At 39.1% G+C, this 25,123-nt stretch overlaps 1 pseudogene; it reads left to right on the top strand.

Moving 5' to 3' along the window:
• The first annotated feature begins 16,472 nt into the window (after positions 1-16,472).
• LOC138151341 (rRNA N6-adenosine-methyltransferase METTL5 pseudogene) lies at positions 16,473-17,140 on the top strand (annotated as a pseudogene).
• The last annotated feature ends 7,983 nt before the right edge of the window (positions 17,141-25,123 follow it).

Raw genomic sequence — 25,123 nt, 5'->3', positions numbered from 1 at the left:
CGACGCTCTTCCGATCTCGATAACGTTGGATGGGCATTACTATAGGAAACTAGGGGCAACGGGAATAGGAATAAATTTCCTAAAAGAAATGGGTTTGATAGATTGAATTTATGTACACACACAGAGAGAAAGCCTACCACAACCTGTGCCCTCAGGGTAATTAAACACAGGCTTCTGGGTACAGCCCCACCAGAATGGCCTGTTTTTAGCTATGGCTTTCCTCCACCACAGAACTATATAGACTCATCAGTTGGTGAGATTTGAGAAGGTCTGGACAGTTGTGACTTGGGCAAATACTGTTGTCAGTGAAAACAGTCACAAAGCCTGATGCCCTATTAGGTAGGCTGAGGACAATGACAGTCTCTTCCTGAAGGAGCCATAAAACAGAGGGCTAATGAGAAAACAACTGATGGCCTGTAGCACCTCTGTACAGGGAAGTTACAGCACCAGGTCATTAACGTACCTTCAGCTTGATCTAAGCCTGAGACATCTTCTGAAGCTTGTTCCTCATTTGGAACATTCAGGGGAGACTACAGAGTGAAGACTATGAAGGAAAGGGGTATTATGTCCCCAGTATTGGTGTGGGCCCTTTCAGCAACCTCTAGGTATATTGTTAGGGATAGGGACCCAGGAAAACATTTAGTTACACAACCCACACCATGTAGTTAACATATCTTCAAAAGAGGGGGAATAAGATAAAGATGTAAAAGTAAAAGTTTTGATGAAGTAGTCATTTTGAGTCACTTAATCCTGTTTGCCTCAGTTTTCTCATTTATAAAATGACCTGGAGAAGGAAATGGCAAAACACTCCAGTATCTTTGTCAAGAAAACTTCGAATAGGGTCATGAAGGGTCAGATGTGACTAAAAATGACTGAATAGCAAAACCTTTGAAAAGGTATTAAGATCAGATGTTTCTCTAAGAACTAAGATATCTATCTATGCACACATATATATGAATGCATGTATGGATGTTTGTTATTATGTATGTGTGTATATATATAAAATGTATGTATATATAAGTAGTTTCCCAAATGTTTCTAATTGGATATACAGACTTTGAGTATAGTTTAGTATTAAGTTCTCAAAACTGGACTAAGGATTTGAATGTAAAATTGCATTAATAATTATAAAGAAATTTCAAAATCATGTTATTTTCCTGTTTTGAAGTCTCTCTCTGATAGTATTAAGAGACAGAAGGGTTCCTTTTCCAAGTCAGGCCCTCATGGATCCTTTTCAAAACTCTTCCTTCAGCCTTTTGAGGGCATTGTTCATGTCAGGTACAGGGTTCAGATAAATATAGTAAGAGCAAGTGGTATGTCAAAATTGAAATTCTCCCAACTTTCGGGTGAAATATTGCTTCCTAATTTGGTGTTCCTCGATGGTGGTTGTTAATGGGATTAACTCCATAAGCTTTTAAACTGTTTTTCATCACATGAACTAGTTACTGGAATACCAAATTTAGGAAGTTGCACTAAATTGTATTGAGTCTTATTACTGGCAGATTTAGCAATATGAAATAGAGAGTCTCTACAAATGACTTGGAACCAGCAAAGTAGATCTACTAGGAGGGACCCTCTCCAGAGATGAGGCCTATTCCAGAATTTCCAAAGGAAGGTGTTTCAAGGGACCAGACATGGGACAACTGAGGATCAAAATGTAGTTTATGATTATATAAGAGAGTTACCAGGAACAAGGAGAGATTATTTAGTGTCAATTATCATTATTGACTTTATTGACTTTGGTTTCAATTATTTAATTATTGATTTTATTGATTTATTGACTTTGACTTTAATGTTTCATAGCGTTTATGCCTGACTGCAAGAGAAATATGCCCAAATTTATTTATTCTTCAGGAATCAGGGCCATTCCTCAGGCAACTCTTCGTTAACCAAAAGCCTATATGTTTTCTGTTTATATTAACCTCACCTGACCAAAACTTGACTTATAGAAATAATAATGTTAACTCTTTGACATTCTTCAAGTAGAAGGCAGAAGGAAGTTTGAGTTTCCTAAAGTGATTTGTCAGCAACCCTAGCTAACTGGTGATATGTAAAGCTCCACTCTTAATCAATCCATTGTGAACCCTCTAAATTAGTAGCTTAATCTGTAAACTGATTTAGTTTACCTATAGTTTGTTTCGCCATGTTTGTCTCTTTAAGGGATGTATGAGATTATGACTCTGCTTAACTAAGTTTTTTCAGCTTTAACAACACTGAAAGTAGGGGCAGCCAGGTAGCACAGTGAGTAAGAGCGCCGGCTCCAGTGTTGGGATGACCTGGAGATCAAATCCCGGACTCAGACACTTAGCACCCACCCAGAAACACCTGGCTGTGTAACCTTGAGCAAGTTACTTAACCCCAATTGCTTAAAAAAAAAAAAAACACTGAAAGTAGCATGGGATTATAATTTTTTCTGATACCCATGGACATAGTGCACTTGTTTAGTAAACTAGTAGTGCAAATTTAAATCCCTTGATTTATAGTCCCCTGAAATTAATAAGGCTCTTTGCAGCCTTCCAGGGATGACCAGCTACTGCTGCCTTTGGATCCCTGACAATTCTGTGATTGTTAAACCCTTACCTCCAAGAACACCCCTTACAGCAACCACCCAGTCACCCACCCCATTTATAAGAATATTATCCTGGCCCCTGATTTAGTCAGGATGTTGTGCTTGTATAGCACAAAAGCGGGGGCTTGTGCATCCAGAGCTACCCCATTTTGAGAATCACTCCATTTTTTTCCCCACACATATGCATCTGTACTCTCCCATTAGTGCTTGCGATGCAAATAACCCAAATGAGGAAATTCTATGTTATCCTGTTCTCTTTTTTTTAAGTGATATTTTTCCCAATCACGTGTGAAATTTTAACATTCAGCTTTTTTATATTTTGAATTTAAAATCCTCTCCCTTCTATTCTTTTCCCTCCTCCCCCAAGACAGTAAGCAATTTGATATAGGTTATACATGTACAACCTGTTTTGAGAAACAGTCTAGTGCCCCCTTCATCTTTCCCCATCCTATTATGTAAAAAAAAAAAAAAAAACCCTGAAACTGGGTAAAAGAGTTATTGTGCCAGATCAGTCTCAAGTTAATTCCCCAGCAACAGAGAATCCTTGACCAATCAACTTTTGCCTGGTCCCCTACCCTGTTCCTCTCTCCTATATAACCGATATAAACTTTGTGTACTGTTCATTTGGGGAATCTGACTCTCTGGGTGAGATACCCCTGCTGGCAAATCCAATGAACTCTAGTTGGCCCAAATTATGTTTGACAGCCAATCTGTTGTTCCTGTTCCCAACATGAACACACTGCACAAGGATCCCCAAAGAGGAGAAAGAGATTTCTTTTCTAGTGATGGAGATAAAGGAAGCTGGAGTGCTTTGTTAGACTAGTTCCTCATAATAACCTTGTGTTACCTGTGGGGAAGGCAGATACTCCTTGTCTTTCCTCAATGAGTCCAGTGTATGGTTCATGGCCTATCTCTCCTCTTCAGCTCCTGCCTTCATACTAGGGGATTTCAATGTACATTTTGATACTCCCTCAAATACTCTAAACTTACAGTTCCTCAGCTTACTAATTTCCCATCATAAATCCTTCTCCCCACTTTAACAGGATGATTATACCTTGATCTTGTCATCACTCATAAATATAGCATTTTCATGCTCATAAACTCTGAAATTCTCTCATCTAATCAAAATCTATTCTCATTTCATCTTTCCTGCTGCTATGTAACCCGTCCTTTGTCCACACCATGATGCCTATCTCCTTTTCTTTTCAAAGCCATCACCCTTACACCAGCCATACTTTCCTCCTTTCTCCAGCTGTATCCCTTGGTGAAACAGTTCAGCTCCCTAATGTCTTCTTCTCTTGCATCCCTTGTCCCTTTATAGTATTGTCCACCTTGCCCTGCAAAGTCTCCACCTTGGATCACTCCCACCATTTGCTGCCTTTGCTTCCCCACATGTACTGCTGAAGAATGAAGGTGGAGAAAATCATGCAACTTTACTGACTGGGTCCAATACATCTTGACGTTACAACCCTTTTAAATCTCCCTAAATAACCCACTATCCCCATCACCAAAGCAGCTCTTCCAAACCTTTTCATTCTCCTCAAATTTCCCTTGGCTTCCCCTCCCTATCCTCTGAGAGTGCCTGAAGGAAGCCTGAGATCCTTGCCTCACATTTTACTGAAAAAATTGAGGTCATTCACTGAGAGATCCCTTTTTTCCCCACCTCCTAATTTCACATTACTTAGATGGTTTTTACCAGTATCTCCTCCTTCACCTTTGTCTCATATAATGAAGTGGATCTTTTCTTTGCAAAGGAAAACCCCTCTACATGCACAACTATCCCATTCCATCTTGTGTTATCCAGAGATCACTCCTTCTATCATCTTTACTCTCTCACTTATCTTTAATCTCTCCCTGTCTACTGGCTGCTCCTTTACTGCCTACAAACATATACATGTGTCCAGACATCCTCCAAAAACAATCACTTCGTCCATCCAGCCTTTTGAGCTATCAAATGATACCTCTCTTCCCTTTTGTGGCTAACCTCCTGGAGAAGGCCATCTACAATTGGTGCCTCCATTCCTTTCTTCTCACCCCATTCTCTACAATCTGGCTTCTGACCTTATTCAATGCAGCTTGCAAAGTTATCAATGATCACTTAATTGCCAAACATAATGATCTTTTCTCAATCCTCTTCTGTCTTGACCTCTTTGCCTTGGACATTGTGGATCTCCCTCTTGTCCTTGATATCTTTGCTCTCCAGGTTTCTGTGGCACGACTCTCCTCCGGTTCTCCTACCTGTCTGAGAACTCCTTCTCAATCTCCTTTGTTGCATCTTCATCCATATCATACTCACAAATTGTGGGTGTCCCCCAGGGTTCTGTCCTGGGTTGTCTTCTTCTTCTTCCTCTATATTATTTCACTTGATCTCATCAGCTCAGATATATTCAATTATTTCTATTTAGATGATTGTCAAATCTACATGGCCAGTCCTAAACACTATTGACTTCTAGTCTCAAATTTCCAACTGCTTATTAGACATCTTGAACTTGATATTCTATAAAATGTTGAGCTCAATATTCCCCAAACTGAACTCATTATTTCAAAACAAACAAAAAATCCTTCCTCCAAACTTCTCTATTATTGTAAAGGGCACCACCTTCCTCTGAGTCACCCAGGCTCGAATCCTATCCGTTATCCTCAACTATTTGATCTCTCTTACCCAACTTTCTGACAAGACCTATAGTTCTCACCTTCATAATATCTCTTACATATTCCCCCTTCCCTCCTGTGACACTGTTACTCTTCTGTTGCAGGCTCTCATTCCCCCTGGTTTTTTGTAATAGCTGTTTGGTCTCTCTCTGCCCACAAGTCTCTCCCCAGTATGCTCTGTCCCCCACTCAGCTTTCAAAGTCATCTTCCTAAAGTATGTGTCTGACCATGACACCCCTCCTACTCAATAAATTCAAATGGCTCCCTATAACCTTCAGGGTTAAATATAAAATCTTCTGTTTGGCATTTAAAATCTTTTATAACCTCACCCTCCCCACTTCGCCTTTCCAGTCTTCTTACACCTTTGCCCCTAATACTCTGTAATCCAGTGGCAGGTGCTGGCCTCCTCATTCCTTGAGCAAGATACTCCATTTCCTTACTGGGTGTTGTTACTGGTTATCCTCATGCCTGGAATGCTCTCTCTCCTCATCTCTTCCTTGGCCTCCTTTAAGTTCCAGCTAAAATCCCATATTATATAGAAAGCTTCTCCCAATCTTTCTTACTGCTGTTGCCTTTACTCTGTCAGTTACTTACAATTTTTCCTGTTTATAGCTTGTTTATACATATTTGTGTACATACTGTCTCCCCCATTACACTGTGAGTTCTTTGGGAGTACCGTCTGTCTTTTACCTTTTTTCGTTACCCTAGGATTTAGCATAGTGCCTGGCACAATAATAAGTGCTTAATAAATGTTTATTGATCAATTGATTGATTGATGTCATGAAAAGTTATTCAAGAACTGTAGACAAACATACCTCACATAGAAAATCATATGATTTAAGGCCCATTGAAAATCTATGGATTAGGGCTTTAGGGTCACATTAATAACAAGATAGATGACTAGACGCTTTCTCTGACAACCTCAACCTCTCTCCAAAACAGAAATGATTCAGCAAAGATAAAGCAATGTCACATCTCCATGATTTAAGATACACATAATCCAAAAGAAGGTTGAAAACAGCAACAACAACAACCACAAACTGATGCTTACTCAGTCAGGAGTGCTGCCCCACTCCCACACTACTGGCATTGAGGCTTCACCAGCTGACCCAAGGATCCAACCCACAGGCTCACAACAAATTCCAGTCCTGCACCCTGTCCTCCCTCCCTCTCTCCAGTGCCTTGGAGATCATGACTCCCAGCTGCAGACTACTCAGAGTTACAGCACAGCTCCAGGGGATAAAAGGGAGTGTAGAATGTGCACAGGTCGAATTAAGGACTAGCAATAAGGGAAAGGTGACCCCTGTGGTCTCTGGAACAGAAGAGTCTACAGTGGAGTAGGTGAAGAGGAAGGAAGGACTGAAAATGTGAGCGAAGGAGAGAGGCCTTGCTTTTATAGTGAGAGGAGGTTCCACTGATGAATGCTCCTATGAGTGAAGAGAGATATTCTGTAAAGGAAGATGGAGAGTTTGTGATTAGTGTGGTCAGCGAGATTTAGTGCTTATAAGACCACTTGTCCTACCTGGAGAAGGGAGGAGTGGAAACTCCTGGGTGCTCCTGGGACCTAGGGAAATGGAAGGACATGAACTCAGGGAAGAGGTTTTGAGGCAAAAGGAGGAAAGAAGGTAACCAGAGGGAGGATATAGATAAGTGGTGGGCTCTATAATCAGGTATGGGAGAGGGGGAAATCCTAACATGGGCCAATGTCTTTTCTCTCCCCTTCAGGAATTTGATTTGTTTTGGAAATAGGCAACATGTAAAGGGGAAATCCACCAAACACAGTCTACAAGAAAGTGGCAAAAATTGACTACAGGAGAGAGCCCAGAACTTTGGAAGTTTTGATTTCATAAGGAATGTAGAAAATAGAGAAAGATAAGATAATTATAAGGTCTATGAACCAGAGAATTGGGACCTAGAGTGCATAGGGAAAAAAGGATGTATAATGAAGAGAGTGAGAGAAACCTTCTCTGGAAAAGGCCATAAAAATGAAATTTTTAAAAACCTAATAAATAGGACCAGTTAAATGGGAAAAGGGGAAGGGAGAATCTACTTGACTAATTGAGAGGGAAAAAAGGTAGGAAGAATTAAATAAACAGATAAATGCAGTAAAGAAAAAAGGAAATAATAAACAAAACCCCAAATGGAAAGGGGGTAACTAATGGGAGGAGTGGATTGAGTGTAAGTCTGAGAGAGTCATTGGGAATAAGTCCACCTTGGGGGGGAAAAAACTAATGTCATTGAAGAATATAGTGTAGCGTTTATAGAAAAGGAGACAAAATCACAGACCATACTCAAATTTAAACATGGAAAAATCTATGGCACATGAAAGATGCTTAATATATAATGTGATAAAAGTGTGGTTTCACAATGAACAATTAAAGAACGTATCTAAATTTTGTCAATGCCAAATCACATAAAATGAATTATGCATCAAAAGGAGGACAGATTGCATATTAAAAAATTTAAGATGTGAAAAATTACAGACATTATTGTTATATCAATAAATTTAATTATTTAATTTTCTGCTACTTAATTTTCACAGATCTAAACAAAGCCATTTGGAGATTGGTGGATGGATAAATGTAAACAAATACTCAAAGACTAGATCACTGCCAGACACACACACCAACAGTGGCATATATAGATACTAGCGGGCCTTTTTGTCCTGCACACAGATGCTAGTCACCAAAAGCCAACCTCATTCTTCAACAGAGGATTTAGTGACAGAAAGACTTGATACCTCACACACAAAGTAGAGATCTTTGTTCTGGGCTGTCACCAGAAAATTCAAAGACCATGTGCAAGGAGTAAAATTCCAAGTGAGGACTGATAATCTCTTGACTCATTTTTATCTGTGACAAGTTGGCTGCTGCATTCCAGAAATGAGTAGCAGCACTGTCCAGCTATGAATTCAGCTTATACTATAGATTACCTTAATATGAATGTGAATGCTTTGTACAAAAGGTAACATGACCACAACACTAGTGATATTGACAGAAGGTATGAAAGTTGTATATGATACCCAGGATAAACTAGACTACAAATATATAAATTGAAGCTGAGAACTTCAGGCTTCTACTGGGTGGTATGCCAACAGCATGTGTGAATCATGTTTCCTTGAACCAATTTTCTTTACCACATTCTTCCACAGATAGAAATAGATTTCTCGATAGCTGCAGGAGAAGATGACTGATGAAGGACTGAGAGAAATCATACAAGCCAACAAGCAAGAAAGTGATGTTAAAGGATTCAAGTTTCATTGGTTTGATGGTAACACTAGTGAAATAATGGACAAAGATGAAGTTTTGCTTCAATTTTTTTTTTGCCTCCACTCGGTCCTATGCCAGACTGTGAGTAATCTCAAGCACAGCACCTCAAAGCAGTTGATACTACTCTATCACACTATGGCCACGAAAGCACTACATGATAACTGGACATATGTCTCAAGAAAGACCCTGATGCTAATAAGAAACAGACTTTGTTAGCTTAAAATGACAAAAGATGACATTAAGATGAGTGTAATTTCTGCTTGTGTTCAGGGAAAATTGCTGGCAACTCAAGCTGACTATTTGGAGAATGTAAGTATTAGTGAACCTTTGGGACTTGTCTATGTTGATTTTTCATCTCTGGAAAGGGAGAGTAAGGCCATATATCTTAGTAGTTACTGATCATTTTGCCATGTATGCACAAGCATAGCCAACCAATAACCACAAAACATTCATGGATTGAAGTATTTCTCAATGTTTGGATTCTTGCCAGAATTCTGTTTGGATTCTGACCAAGAAAGAAACTTTGAGAACAGTTTACTCAAGGCAACGTTAGCACTAGAAGTATTTCAAGAAGTCTAGAACCCTAATATCCTATTATTATCCACAAGGAGACGCACAGATTGAGCATTTTGACCTCACATTGTTCAACAAGTTAAGAACCCTAAGAACTAAACAAAAATCTCAGGGGAGTGAATATATTTCCAGCATATAAGTACAACTTTACCAGGAATGATCACAGTCTTTAAACCAAACTTGATCACCTTTTGGTGAGAGTCATATCTAATTATTGACTTGTGCTTTGGAGTTTCAGGAGATAGAGAGGATTGGGGTTTCTTCTGATTATACCCATTATTCTCATAATGAGTATATTCTCATCAGAGCTGATGAGAGCAGGGGGTGAGTTCCCCTGATTAAACCCATTTTGAATGCAATTGCATATATTTATTGATTAACATTTTAATCAATGCACATTTGAGTTATGCTTTTGTTTTGTTATGTATGTGAATGTGTGTCCGTGTGTGTGTGTGTACATACACATTCGCAGAGGCATGATATCATTATGCCTCCAAATGGGATCAGTAACTTCTCTTCCCTCCCACTGTGTCTCATTGATTCAGATATGGGATTTTGTTTCCCATTTCTCTACAGGAATCAAAACCTCTTCCAATATTTCTAAAAGTGCCACAAACACACTAATCACAGAAACAAGGATTAGAGGTCACCAAATTTTCTTTATGTTATTTCCCCTAAAGTCTCTTCCTCTCTCAGAGGAAGGAAAGTTATCTAGAAAAAGATCATCAGTGAGCTTAATGGCAATAAAAGTTTTGTGATAAGCCCCATTTAACAGACCATTAAAAGGAGAAAGGAAGCTCCATTAGATTCTTCAATGGGGAGGGGGGAAAGGTTATTTTTGACCCCCATCTTCTACAAAAGGAGCTCATATGGTCATGGGGGAAGAGATCAGGGGAGCAAATGCTCAGAGATTGGGTACACAGCTTGATTCTACTTGTCTATGTGGTATGAACCAGAGGGATATTGATCTTTAAGTTTTCACTTCCCAGAAGCCTTAAAAACAGTATCAGAAAGTGAAATTGAAAGATCTCATCAAAATGCTGAATTCTGGTTTAATACCTGTTTGAGTCTCCCATTTTTGTAACATCATTTCAACATAGGTATTACATCCCCTTCCCTCACTGCCAGGAACTTTGCAGTTTATTTTTTTTTTAAGCAGCTATATGCTTACGAGGTACAAGTACTGTATGCAGAACAAGCATCACAAGAGATATCAACACTTGAAGATAATATGAGTAATTTTCCCAAGTATTCATGTCACAGTACTTGAGGAAAACAAATGCACATTAACAAAATATGCAAACTATATAAAATAACACAAAACATATCTTGACAGGAACCTTCAATGATTAAATGTCTAAATTATAAAACTATGAAAAACACCTTACTCTCCAGGGTCAGAAAAACATCAAAACTAGAAGGTTGCTCCATTGTTGTCTTTCAAGTATTTTTCTTATAAGCTGGTTTTTTTCCCTCACTAAACTCCATTAGGGTTTAGCCAACTGGGTGGGAGAGATTAAAGGACACTGTCACTACCAATGGAATAGACTAGAAGAATAAAGGCTGGACAAAGGCAATATGGGCAAAGTAGGCAAAGTTTTGTCTTTAATACCTTCCTGTCTCTCTATCAGTACTTCTTGTACTTATGTTCCCAGTGGCTATGTCCTGTCTAAAGCTGTCCAACATCTTTGTTAACCCCAATTATATAGTACTTCACCTAGGTCTGAAATCCCCTGAAGTATCTTATGATTTACCTATTATTTTCTATCCAAACTCTCATTTCTTTAATGTGACTATTTTCACCTATTAGGAGAAAAACTGTTTCTCTGGTTTCTCTAATTAGTGGTATTAAGATTGAATAGGTCTTGTATGTTGTTTCTTAAATCACACCACAAACTCAAATACAAATACTAAAACAAACAACCCTCATATAATACAAATACTAGGTAGCAGATACATAACCTACTGTGATTAAAACAGTTGCCACCTTTCCTTTACTAACTCTGACTGCCCTCTTGTGCCCAAAAAACACCTCTTGAAGCTCAACCATCCTCTACCTGTCCAAATACACTGGATTTGGGGTGGGGTTGTTTGTTTTGTTTGTTTGTTTTTGAGCAAGAAAGAGCAAATATGAAGAGAAGGAGAAGTGAAGGGAAGAAATTGAAAAAAGATATTAGAAAGAAAGAAGAGGGGAGAAAGGTGCTCTAGAAGGTTTTGCACTTAATCATATGTAGGAAAGGCAAGCTTAAATGTCCACCCAATCATTGCTTTTGTGTATAACCTATGACCACAAATATCTGGCCACTGGACCAGCTCTGGAGGAGAAAGTGAGGCTGGTAACTCTGCACACCCCTCCCTTCCTCAAACCCAATTAAATTGCAAGTCATGGTATCATCTTCCTGCTATCATGGCCCTCTTGAAGAATGAAGGACAAACCACACACAATGCCTACAAATAAGGAACAATTACTAGCAGGATCATTGTGATATTGATTATTCTTGTGGTCATTTATAATTATGCCTTTGTTTGAAATATATCAGCATAGATTCCATCAAAAGCTTTAAAAACTCATCTTTATCAATCTCAAATTGTAGAGGGCAGTAAATGTCATATGGGCACCCCTGAGAGGTCCCATCCCTCTCGGGCTGTAAACGGTACTACAGGACGATCCTGACAAATCAAGTCAGCTTTTTAGTAGGAATATTCTGCCTTCTCCAACCAGCACCCAGAAATTACAGAGAAATCTCCACAGCAAAGATGCTGTACCAAGGGGAGTACATGAATATAATAGGATATTATTGTCTAAGAAGATACAAGCAAGAGAAATTCAAAGAAACATTGCAAGATTTGTATGAAATGAAGAAAAAAATAAGCAAAACCAAAGAACCATATGTGTCATTGTAACTGTGTAAATGAAAAGTTTATTAAAGAGAACCTGAACTCTGATAAGCAAAAAAAAAATGAAATTCCACAACAATTAGTGAAATATCTCTTCCTTTTCATGGCAGAAGCAGAGGAACAATGGGATATAACATGGCATACAGTATCAGGAAAAGTCACTGTATCAGATATATTTGATTAATTTGTTTCTTTGTCACAAGAGAAGGCTAAATCTAAAGGAAGGATAGATGAGAGGTTGTTTGCTTCTAGATTTTTTCCAAGTGATGACAAAAGATACCAATAAAAACATCTTTTTAATTGAGAAACTTCTTCACCTGGCCTATTTTCCATCAATCCAAACACTTCTATTTGTTTCCTAATCTCTTTCTTCAATTTTTTTTCTTCTTCAAATGGGATATCTATTCAGCTCTCAGCCTTCTCCTCTGACATTTTTATGTGGAGGATGTGCCCAGGAGAAACAGTGAAATGGTGTTGTTGGACCAACATAGAGGCTCCCAGAAAAGTTAAAGAATTCTGAGTCAGACCTCCCAAACCCAGAGAAACTCCTAGATAACTAATCCTAAATTCTTGGACCGAGTTAGATGGAAAGGAGATGCATACAAGAAGGATACTGGAAAATTCCAGTCTTATATGCCTAGATTTTCATGGAATAGGTCCAATTTGGGGGGCCTCTCACATATCATGTTTTTATATCATGTTCCTTACTCAGTATTTCCTCTGGGAATTTCATAATTTGTATTGTGCCTAGGTCTTTACAAAAAAGAGAAAAAAGGATCTTCTGCTTTTACGAAAGTACTAAGTAGCTAAGGAGCGATAAAGAATGGAAATCTAATGCAGAGGAGCCAACACAGACCTTGACTTTTGCTAATACTATGAATTATGTGAATCGTGCAAGTACATGAAATGTGGTTAACTTGCTAACAACCCCAAATGTTTTCCCTTTGCAGGAAGGGACCTTAAACACACCAGCACTATACATTTGGAGGACTGTATTGAATGAACCGTTAGTGAGGTGGTACTCACAAGAGAGGGAAGAAGAGTTGTTATTTCTATTGATGGACTTAAGTGCAAATGCTTTTACTTTTTGGTCAGATTAAATAAATGAAGACTCTCTTATATTTGATGCATTTCATAAAAGCAGAAAGCCGGTTATTTGCTTTATTTTTTTTTTTGTAAAGATCTAGGCACAAAGCGAATTATGAAATTCCCAGAGGAAATGCTGAACAAGGAACTTGATACAAAGAACATGATATGTGAGAAGCCCCCCAAATTGGACCCAGCCCATGAAAATCTAGACATACAAGACTGGAATTTTCCAGTACCTTTCCTGTATGCTTCTCCTTTCTATCTCGTTTGAAATTCTAATGGAAAAGACAACTATCCTCTTTGACCTAAATTTCTCCATTCTTCTTTGCTAAGCTTTATTCCAAAATGACAATGGTAAAGGACTTTATAAATATACTGTTACATTTTCTCAGTGATTTCCTCACAACCAAAGAATAATCTTGTTATATTCAAATTTCCTTACTTTTGTATTTGAAGATCTTCCAGGCCACTTGCAAAAATTCTGATTTGTCATTGAAACTATTTAATTTAACCACTATTTGTCTTTGAATTTGAAACAGAATATAAAATAGTGTTGGAGGAAAGAGTTGGTTTGGGGGGGGGGGAGGTTTCCCCTCTTCCTGTACATTGTCTTGACCAATATTTTGTCTTTTTTCAGAAATCTTGGACAGTTTTCTTGTATATTTCCTGCCTTACAGTCCTAATGTTTTTTAGGATGAATGTCTACCAGTTACTGGAGATAGATAAGGGACATGTCCTTATTAGTGTAGCCAGTTTCACTATATAAGGGAGGGGAACATTCTAGAGATTGAAATCCTCCCTTTTTAGCAATTAAGTCTTTTAGTACCAATTAGGGGAGCAAAGAAAGGCACTGAAGAGAACCAGCTGTTGCATTTGGTCCTACAGTTCATATAGAGATCATAAACAGGAAAATGGTAAATATAGAACAAAGTAGAGTCCATTATGTTCTCCTAAAAATTCACTTTCAACAAGTTAAATTAGAAATTCTTTTATAACATCATAAAAGGTCAGGAGAAATTCATGTAGTTAGAAGATGTGTTAAGACACATCACAGTTAAGAAATTCAGTTCATAGGAATCATGAGATTTTAGAGCTGGAAATGATGGGGTACCTGGGGTCTAGATCAATTTGTGAAACCAACTTGTAAAACCAGTCTGTTCAGTTGTAACTGCAATTTGTCCTTTCCCATTCTTGAGCTCTGCCCCTTCTCCCTATCCCACACTCCACCTAGGCAACACCCTGTGACCCCTTTGTTCTTACTTAATCTCTTCATTTCTTCTGGGCCTGGCCCACACCCTCCTTTATCCTTGCCTTTCGTCTCCTTAACGACCTGGCCCAAATCTTATCTAAACTATCTATTCACAAGCTCCTCTTGGTCAGCTCTGACCTTTGTCTATGCACTGAGGCCCTCTCTGCTGGTCAGCCCTGACAATGGCAGCCCTACCCTTTAAAGGTAAAAGCATGTACCCCTCTCACTTGCAGGTCCCCTAAAGGACTCTTGCCCGCTTCTCATAGAAGCAACATGGAAGTAACAATAAACTTTTACAACTCTCACTCCAATTAAGCCTGAGACCTTGAATTCTTTCCAGATGATATTGCAGGTTTTCTGGTCTTAGATAAGATCATAATTCCTGCTGAACCTATTGGGATCCCATTCCCCATCAGAAAGAACCTTAGAGATCATGTAGTCCAACCCCCTCATCTTACAGGTAGGAAAACTGAGGCACAAAGAGGTTGAATCATTGTGATAGTAATGGCAATTAAAGATTCCCCTGTATTGGCTTGGTTTTCAAATTGATTGTGTTAAAACCCAGAGTTTGTTAATCCCACCTGTGGGATAGGCTTGTTGATGTGAAAAGAAAGTCCTGAACTGGGAGGAGCTGGTGATGTAGATTTGGAGAGACACTAGAGAGAGGTGGAAGATCTTTTTGGAAGCAGCACCTCGTGGAGAGAGAGAGACTAAGAGAATTGCTGGTGGCCGCTTTGAATTGCCCTGGACTTTTGAGACCTGCCCCCTGAGCTGCCAAGGACTGAGGAGACACGGCTGTTTTGCTGGTACTTTGTCTGTCTGTTTTGATGTTGTTTTGCCAGATTTGTCCACTGGTGAAAGACAGTCCTTTTGTTGAAGAAGTCCTGGAACCTGGCTGTTCGCTAAGAAACCCTGAGACTGTCCTGCAGACAGAGAGTGAATACTGTCCACTGGTGAGGGACAGTGCTGTTGTTGCAGGGGTCTGGAGACTGTCCTGCAGACAGAATGAATACTGTCCACTGGTGAAGGACAGTGCTGTTGTTGCAGGGGTCTGGGAGCCTTTCTGTTGGTTCAGAAGCCCTGAAGAAGGATTTTCTTGTTGTATGTTTACAGAAATCCTGGGAAAGGGCTTTGCTCATGTGTTCAGGGGTTCTAGGACTGTTCTACAGACAGAGGATAAATTCATGAAGGGACTGGCAATGTATCTTGTGGCTTTGCTAAGCCTAGTCTCCCCAGGAACTAAGATTGCTGAGAACTTGCCTCGTGTCAAGATGAAGAAAAGACCTCCATTTGGGTATTAAGTGCTGTGTATAAACTTGATGTAACTCTGGGGTAGATTCAATTGTGATCCAGGGGTGGAGAACTTTTGACTTTATGTTTGGAAACTAATCTCCATTTGAGAAGAGGGGCTTTGTGGTGGACTTAATTAAGGTATAGCCTAGGGGTGGAGAAGTATTTAGAACAGAGACTTTGTAATTGATTGAATGATTGGAAGGTCCTGGGGTGGGGTAGTACTTGGAGATTATTTAATCAGCTTAGTAAATGCTGTATTTGGAATGATGTCATGTTTTGATCTTCTCTGTTCTTGGTTTGTCACTGAATAAAATAGAGAGCACCTATGCTGGTATTTTGAACCTGGGAAGTTGCCTTTCTTTTGGCATTACATTACAATCATATAGTCACTTGCACCAGGTTCCTATAAAAAATCCTCCCTCATCCCCTCAACATATACACATCTGCATCACTCTGGTCCACTCAAAACTACTTGTAGAGTTATGCCATCATTCAATTTCAATTCAACAACCATGTAAGTGCATACCATGTTCCATGAGTTCAGGTAAACCACAGATATGAAGAAATAAATGAAATAATTTATAAAGTCTGAGTGCTTGCCTGAGAATTGAGGACCCTTTACATTTGTTATAAATAGTGAGATAGGAGTCCAAACTCTGATGATCCCAAGGGAAATATTGAATTGGAACACATCAAAACAATGAAATGTGGGAGAGGGCCATCAGAGGTGCAGGCATGGGCACAGGTGCACTGGCGCTGCAGAGACTAAAAGCTTTGAGCTGTGAGCGTGGATCCTCGGGTGGATGATTTTGAAGTATTTTCTCGGGTGTAAATAGATACACTCTGCCCTCCCTTCCTCCACTCCCCATTACAACTCTCCTAACCAGAAGAAAAAATGAAACAGAAGGAACTGGAAAGTTTCCTGCAACAAGTTGATGGCTTTACAGTATCTGACCAGGCCCCACATTGAAGCATGTATGCTATATACAATTCATAACACATATGATGACATTGAAAACAAAGTGGTTGGAGATATAGGATGTGGTCATGGAATGCTTAGTGTTGGAACAGCAGTGTTAGGAGCTGGGTTGTGTGTTGGATTTTATATAGATGAAGACGCATTAGAAATATTTAGTAGAAATGTTGCAGAGGTTGAGCTGACAAATATTGACATGATTCAGTGCAATGTGTTATTTGATTCATTGTCCAAGTCCTTTGACACCATAATCATGAATCCTCCCTTTGGAACCAAGCATAATAAAGGTATGGATATGTCATTTCTGAAGATTGCTTTACAAATGGCAAGAGTAGCAGTTTATTCCTTACATAAAACTTCAATCCGAGAACATATTCAAAAGAAAGCAGGTGAATGGAAAATTAAGATGGATGTTATAGCAGAGCTATGGTATGATCTAACAGCAACATACAAATTTCATAAGAAAAAAACAGTGGATATTGAAGTGGATTTCATTCGGTTTTCTTTTTAAAGACCCCCAAATCTGAGACAGCTTAAAACTTATTTAAAATGAATAAAAATTTTTGTATCAAGCTAAACAAAAAAAACAAAAACAAAAACAATGAAATGTGACAAATGCCTCTCAGACTGAATCTACTCCTTATAAATCCAGAGCTTTATTTCTAAGTGTCTGAGAATCTGAGAAAGACTTCAAAATGCAATCTGTGATCCAAAACCTATCTCATTTATCTTACCAGTGAAGGCCAAGGTTTGTATTTGCTCTTCCACTCAGCTGCTTCTCACTTTTCCTTAGGCTTCAGGACCCTTCATAAGGTTCCTACGCTTCCTCTCCACTGCTGCTGACTTGCATTCCTGTTTCTGCCATCTTGGTCCAGGAACTCTCTGGGCTCATCATTCTGCTGCCACCTCTGAACCCTGATAATTCTGGGGCCATGTGATTCCATGAAGGGGCATCCAAGGTGTTCAGGGCTCCCCCTTTTGGTCTCTGTGTGTAGTTTTCCTCCTCTCACTTCTGCTTCTCTGACTTTATCTTTTTTTCTTCCTTTTAAATACCAAGTCTAAGGGCATACAGTAGTTATATTAATTTTCTGAGAATCAATCAGTACTTGGACAGGTAAGTTCACTCTTTACCAAAGAGCTAACCGCATCATTAAAGAGACAAAAGAAGGATTTATAAAGTTCTCACCAGGCTCTACCTGGGCACATCCTTTATACTTGTATGTCTTCATATGGGTACCCAGTCCACACAAGGTTTTCTAAGCACTTCCTTCTTAATTTCCCAGATCAAGGACTACTGAAAGACAGATTATATCTGTATTAAAGGATGGGTGACCAAATAACTGCACTCCCATGTTGGCAGGGCTGGCCTCTGAGGAAGACCTAGTCCTCTGTTGTTTTTACTTGGCCACCTAAGCCTATGCTTAAATGGAGAAAAGAGATTACAAAGAAAGAAACAAAGCTGTTCTCATATAGACTGAACTTTTTCAAGAAAGAGTCTTGGTAATAGAGAGGGGTTCTGGTAAATTTCCCCTATAAATATCCCTTAGGTGAATAAAGTATGCAATCTCTAAGCGGATTTTTCTTTTTTTTTTCATGAAATCCTCTTATCCAAACCCTAAAAACAAAGCTGGACAGATGGGCACTATAATATTCATAAGAAGAATCATTCTTAATTGGAAGACAGAACAGATAAACATTGTCTTGTGGTATATTCTTCCCCACCCCCCACAATACACACCCCACCCTTCTGATCATCAAAGCGAGCCTTTAATCTGCTCTTTTGGAGGAAAATAATTTCTTCCATTTGCTCAGGATACTGTCTCTTAACAAGGGCTTCAGAATGAGGAAGGGAATGAAGAGCAAGAAAGACAACCAAATTGGCCCAATTTCAAAGTAGCCAAAAGCCTAGCTTGTCTGTCCCTCTACAACTTGTCTAATAAAGAGGAGCTTTGAGCATGGGATACCCAAAACCTTGCTCTGGGGAGGAAAATACAGAAAAAACTTGGTCCTGCTACCACAACCCAGAGCTTTAAGGAAAGTCAGTCAGAGATAGAGCTGGCCTTGCATTGGGGCATACATAGGGTTGTACTGGTGAGAGGAAGACAAGTTTAAATCCTGCCTCAGATACTTCTTAGCTTTTAATCCTCTGTGAGTCTGTTCACCTCAGCTTCTTTGTCTGCAAAATAGGTCTAATAGTAGCATCCATTTCAGAAGTTTGATATTTTTTAAGATCTAGGTTTTTGTTAATAATAACAATAACAGCTACCATTGATAGAGTGCTTTTAGGTTTGGGAAGTATTTTGCTTTATGTAACATGTGAGTTATAGAGTTATAGAGGACTGCTATGAGACTTGAATGAGATGTTATATGTAGAGCATATTGTAAATCTTGAAGCATTATATAAATGTTATACATTATCATTATCATGAATAGGTGACCATTTCTATAGTGAAATTCTAATATGACAGATTGACCCCTTCAGTTCCCAATATTTTTTATCATCTAACAGCCTCCTCACTGGAGGATGGCAATGCCAGTAGACCCTATGTGCTAACATCTTATAGTAATTTTGTAGCTGAAATTAAAATTGGGGGTAGGTGAAGATTGGCCCAAAAACAGGAATCATAAGTTCCCAAACACCTTGCTTGCCTACTTCACAACTTCACCAAAGTTCATCCCTCATTAGTAAGAATGGGTGAATGAACCTGCCAGGAAATACTAGAATCATATCAGGATGCTTTTTCACTCATTCATTTGTTTATTCTTGAAGCCCCCACAGTTTCAAGTCCCCCAAAAGCAGAGCCCTCAGCAATTTTTGTTACCAATTGCTGTGCAATTATTGAAAGTTATGTTGACTCAGTGACACATTGTTTCCACCTGCTTGTCGATCAGTGCTGGGGAAGCTCCATTGGGAAAGGCAACATTGAGTATGCAGCTTTTTGCATTACCTGCTCTTTGTCTCACACACACACACACACACACACACACACACACACACACACACACTCCCTACCTGTGACATTGTTACCTCTACCTGGAAATTTGTCGGGTACTTTACTCTTTGTGAAGGAACTGAGATGGAAGGGCCCTACCTGTTTTACTGACATTGAACTATCTGAATTGTCTTTATCTCATTATAAAAGTTGCCAGTAAAAGCTGGTCACACCTTGAAATCTTCACTGATTTTTAGCGATCTTTTCCTTTCAACTCTGCCAATAAACTAGAACAGACACGGGCAAACTGTTTCTCTCACTGCTTGACTTGTAGCTTGGGTTCTTTTGAAGAGTACTCAGAAGAACATGGGTGGCAGTGGAGAAAGGGGGGTGTATATAAGGTGGATTTTGTTATCCTTCTTAGTTTAGTTTCTCAGGATCCATGGCCATGGCAATGTCTAGTTTCCAGGTGTTAGATAATAACTACCAGAATAGCTCCAAATATTCTAGATAGCAATTCCTAGAATCATAATGATAGGCAATCCTACTGAGGTTGTACCATGAGATACAGGGGTGACGTAATTGATATTTATTAAACTTGCACAAAATGAAAATATTGGCTAAGTTAACCTGTGAGCTTAATGTTGGCAAGATGCCTTCTTTGTCTGTTGCCCTATAAAGCAAATGGGCACTGGTTAGTGATAGGGGAAACCACAGGTAACCTATAGGGAAATCTGTGTGTACCTTGACTCGTCCCCATCAACACTTGAGGAGATTGAGGGGAGCGCACAAGCTGTGCCTGTCTCGATTGACCCCCACCAAGACATAGGGGTAGGTGCCCCCCCTTCTCGCCTGCCCCTGTGAGAATGGTGATTAGGGAGTGCTGTAGGAGCTGTTCTTCCTATTATCAGCAACCCTTTGAGAAGACTAGACTAGAATAAAGTAAGATTATCAATCCCTCCTAAGGTGTCTGCCTCTGACCAGATCAAAAGAGAACCTGTTAAAGGCTGGAGTCTGAAAACTCCAGTGCCTCCATATGTTATATATGAAACAGGGAGATGTTATGGGGTCATAAGAAGAGGCATAAACTGAAGTTTGTGTTCTTCCCTAAAGTAATGTTTTTTGCTCTCTTTCTTTCCAGAGTACAAAGCCCACTCCCATTCTTGCCCCCACCATAATTCTTCCAAGTCCCAATAAGCTAAACACTTTTTAAAAAATTTATTGCCAAAAATCAGCTCTCTTGGGATAGCATGAGGAAGTGGAGGAGAGAACAGGCATTGATGGTATTAAATCTTCTTGGGTCTCTTCCCACTTCCTTTTCTCTACTCTAATCCTAACTCCAATGCTAAAAAACAAATACTGAAAATTGGCGAGAACCAACATTTCTAAACAAGCAATTTCATTATAGGCAGCACACCACAAATAATGTATCTGTTTTCATTGGCTGAAAGAAAATTCAGTAAGCTTTGGTTGCAAAAATGGTAAAAACAAACAAACAAACACACACAAAACCCAGCAAATTACTCTAACACACCCATTATTTGCCTACTTACAGGATTAATATTTGCAGAGATAAAATACTAGCCAGTCTCACAGAGAAAACTCAGATATAGGAACAAAATTGATATTGAAATGAAGTACATTTTGAGTACATTAGTGAACATAAAAAATTTGTACTTCACTGTTGGCATCTAAGACTCAGTGCATGGGCAAAGAAAGGACTACAACCCAGGCCTGGAGGCTTCATTCCTAAATAAGCAATTGCAAAGCATGCTTCCAAGAATCAGGGTGCAATGGGTCTGGAAAAAAATATGCAACCTCATGTAGTAAGCAAGTAATTAATCATGCACCTGCATATTTTGGGCTGATTATGCCTATTTGCACATAGCTTCCTGGCACTACCTAGCATAGGAAACCTTTTGTTTTCAGAAATGCTTGTTATAATTGTCTTGGAAGAGCTAGAAACCAAATATGAAAATCTTTCAGTCACAGGAAGAACTTTAGTACATTGTATAGCCATGCTCCCAAGTCAACAATGTAACTTCTCCTATTGTATTTATGGAAAACCTAGGGCTACTCCAGGTTCAAAGTATACACCAGCTCCAAACCATAGCCCATGTGTTCTTATCGATCTCAACTTTTCTTAATCAGCTATAAGACACTGTTAGTTGAAATTGAAACAGTTATTAGGGTAAAATTTGGATAGGCTGCCTTTGAGGGGCCCAAAACTATTGAAAATTCTGGGAGTTGTATTTCTTTCCAGATTAGGGAGTAAAAAAGCTGTCAAAGGATTGGAACTGGAAAGCAGGATATTCAACTGCAGCAGCAATTTTTAAATAGAGACAGACACAGAGAGGAGACAGAAACACAGAGACAGAGAGAGAGAGAGAGGGAGGGAGGGAGAGGGGGAGGGGAGAGAAAGAGAGGGAAGAAGAGAGGAAGGGAGAAATGAGTGGTGAAAGCAGCAGCAACAACAGATGGGGGTGGTGATTTCTAGATTAGTCAACTTTAAATCTTGTAGTGGTTAGGTCCTTTTCCTTTTCTGGGCTTGCTATTCAGTTTAAGAGAATCCAGAAGGAAGTGACTCAATTATGTCTTCTCAGGTTGTGGTTGTGGTTTGTCCTTCTTCCTTGCTCAAAGAGGACCATGACATCGGGGAGATGATGACATGACTTGCAATTGACTTTGATTTGAGTGAGGGAGGGCTGTGCAAAGTCACCATCCTCACTTTCTCCTCCAAGGTCATCTGGGTCCAGTGACCTGATAAACAATCAGGACACTGGAGAAGGCCCAGGATGCAGTGGGAGACCTTGGTCCTTTTAAACTAAGGTCTTTTCAGGTTCTCACATTGAGTGAGGCAATGGCCTCTTTAAGAAGTGAGTCAAGGGATAACCTCTTTAATAAAAAAAAATTTTTTTAATCAAACTAAGAGGGGAAGACCTTCAGGGCTGCTGGCTAAAAGAGAAAGTTACTATTTACATTCACTCTGAGCCAGGAGGGCCCCCAAAACGACCATTAAGTGGTGCTTGGGCAGGGACCTATTGTTGTCCAATCCAAGAGATTCAGAGTGAGTTGGGTTTAAGGTTTGGCCTTTGCATTAGAAACCTAGCCAGTAAACCCAAGTTAACTAGGTAGGTTTCAGCCATCAAAATTTATCTTCCTTTGTGCAGAACCTTCCTTTGGGAGGGGAGGGAAGGGGAAAAGCTAAGTTGCCCCACTGGAACTGGCCATCTGGGTCCCCATTCAGGAAGCTTGAGAAAGTACTAGAACCAGTGAATTTACTCCATTTTATGTTTCCCTGCTTCTGTTTAATTGAAGCTTACAAAAAGCACCATGGTTCATTGCTAAGCATTTTGCAGCTATTAAAAATTTTTGCTTACTGATTATTTGTAATTTTTAGCAAAAACTTCCTAGATAATTTTAATTGCATCCTAAATTGAAGATTTTGCTATAGATAGTGTGAATAGGGTGGGGTGTATTAAACCTGTGTATTATTAAGTACACTAAATTCAATTGGCTGGGCAGTCTGCTTTTTGGCCCAGTGTATGCAAGGAGGATTTTGCTATCCTTTTTAGAGTTCAGTTTCTCAGGATCCATGGCCATGGCAATGTCTAGTTTCCAGGTGTTAGACAATAACTCCCAGAATAGCCCCAAGATCCTAGATAGTAATTCCTAGAATCAAAGTGATAGGCATTCCTATTGAGGCTGCACCATGAGATATAGGGGTGACAAAATTGATATTTACTATGCTTGCGCAGAATGACAATATTGCTAAAGTTAACTTGTGAGCTTAATGTTGGCAAGATGCCTTCTTTGTCTGTCTCCCTATAAAGCAAGTGGGCACTGGTCAGTGAGGGGGGAAGCTATAGGTAATGCAGAGAGGAATGCGTATACCTGCCTCAACCAGCCCCCATTGATGCTTTAGGGGATTTAGGTGAGTGAACAAGCTATGCCTGTCTTGATTAACCCCATCAAGATATAGGGGCAGTTGCCCCTGTCCCTTCTCACCTGCCCCTGTGAAAAGGGTAATTGGGGGATGTTATAGGAGCTGATTCTCCCATTATCAGCAATCTTTTTGAGAAGATTAGACTAGAATAAAGCTGATTATTAACCCCTCTGAAGTTGTCTGCCTGTCTGACCAGATCAAGAGTGAACCTGTTAGAGGCTAGAGTCTGAAAACTCCAGGGCCTCCTGTATGTTATCTGTGAAATACCCAGTTATTAAAATAATTGCATGGCAGCTCTGAGCATTATTAATTTTGTCAATAATCTGCATTTTAAAGTTTTCTAACTCTATAGAAAAGTAAAGACATAGAGCCAGGACCATTTCCCTAGATTAAAAGTCTCATAAAATAATCTCTTTCTCTAAGCAGATGAATTCCTCTGTACCAGGGTTTTTTGGCTTTCCTCTACTCACCAATGTGAAGGAAGGAAGGTAAAGTAAAGGCAGAGACCACAAGAAAAGTTTGAATTGGAGCAAGTAGGTGAAGACAGCACAGGCTCAAGGACAATCAATTCTACCTGCTACCCTGAAAAGAAGTAGGAAGAAGTGTTCATTCAAACAGCCTTTCACATCTATCAGCTACCCATCAAGTGGGAATCTTGAGGGTTTATTCTTTTCTTTCTTTTGATTATTTAAATATTGTTCTCATTTTTCTTTTAAGTGAACTTTTTTTGCATTGTTGCTTATCATTTTATAGCTATACTATAAGAATTCAAAATTATGATTTTTCAGTTGTTTTGTGGTGATGTTCTTCCATTTACCTTATTGTAGTTTATATTGTTACACTCTCCTTCTTACTTTACTTTGGAGCAGTTTGTGTCTTTATGACCCAAACCTTTAAGTCCTTCCATACTTCTTCGTGTTAATCATATTCATCATTTCTTGCAGCACGGTAATATTCAATTACATTAATGTAGTTCAATTTGCTTAATCCTGCTAATCAGATGCCCCCAATTGGTGGGCATCTGCCCTGTTTCCAGTTCTTTGCTACCAGTGCCTGGCACATAAAAGGTATTTAATAAATGCCAGCTGACTAACAGAAGTGCTGCTATCAATATTTTGGCATATGCGGATCCTTTATTTTTATCAATGATCTCTTTGATGTATATGACTAGTAGTAGAGTCTCTGGTCAAAGAATATAAATATTTTAGTCACTTTACTTGAATAATTACAAATTGCTTTCCAAACTGGTTATAAGAATTCACAGTTTCACCAACAATGTATTAGTGTATTTATCTTTCCACAAACCACTTGTGTATATATATACATATATATGTATATATATATATGTTTGTGTATATATGTATGTATATATATGTTCCATGTGTTACTTTCAAAGCTTCTCTGTTTATCTGTTCTTCCTTTTGAACTTCCTTCTATGCATTTAAAAATATTTCAGAGGCCCACTTTTTAAAGGCATCACTACTGCTACCTATGTATTTTCCTTCCAAAACCCCCCCTAACTAAAACCAAAGGAAAGAAAGAAAAAATATCATAATATATAATCATAGTTGAGCAAAATGAATATATACAGTGGACTTGTTAAAAAAAAAAAGTATTTATATTTCTGCCCTTATGTCCACCATCTCTGCATCAGGAGGCGGTGTAATGGGAATGTA

The sequence above is a fragment of the Petaurus breviceps genome, unplaced genomic scaffold, assembly GCF_028583685.1.
Source record: "Petaurus breviceps papuanus isolate PSGF00001 unplaced genomic scaffold, PetGlider_PUasm1.0 90897, whole genome shotgun sequence".
Lineage (NCBI taxonomy): Eukaryota > Metazoa > Chordata > Mammalia > Diprotodontia > Petauridae > Petaurus > Petaurus breviceps.
Note: the sequence above shows the minus strand (reverse complement) of the source record. Positions and strands in the feature narration are given on the sequence as shown.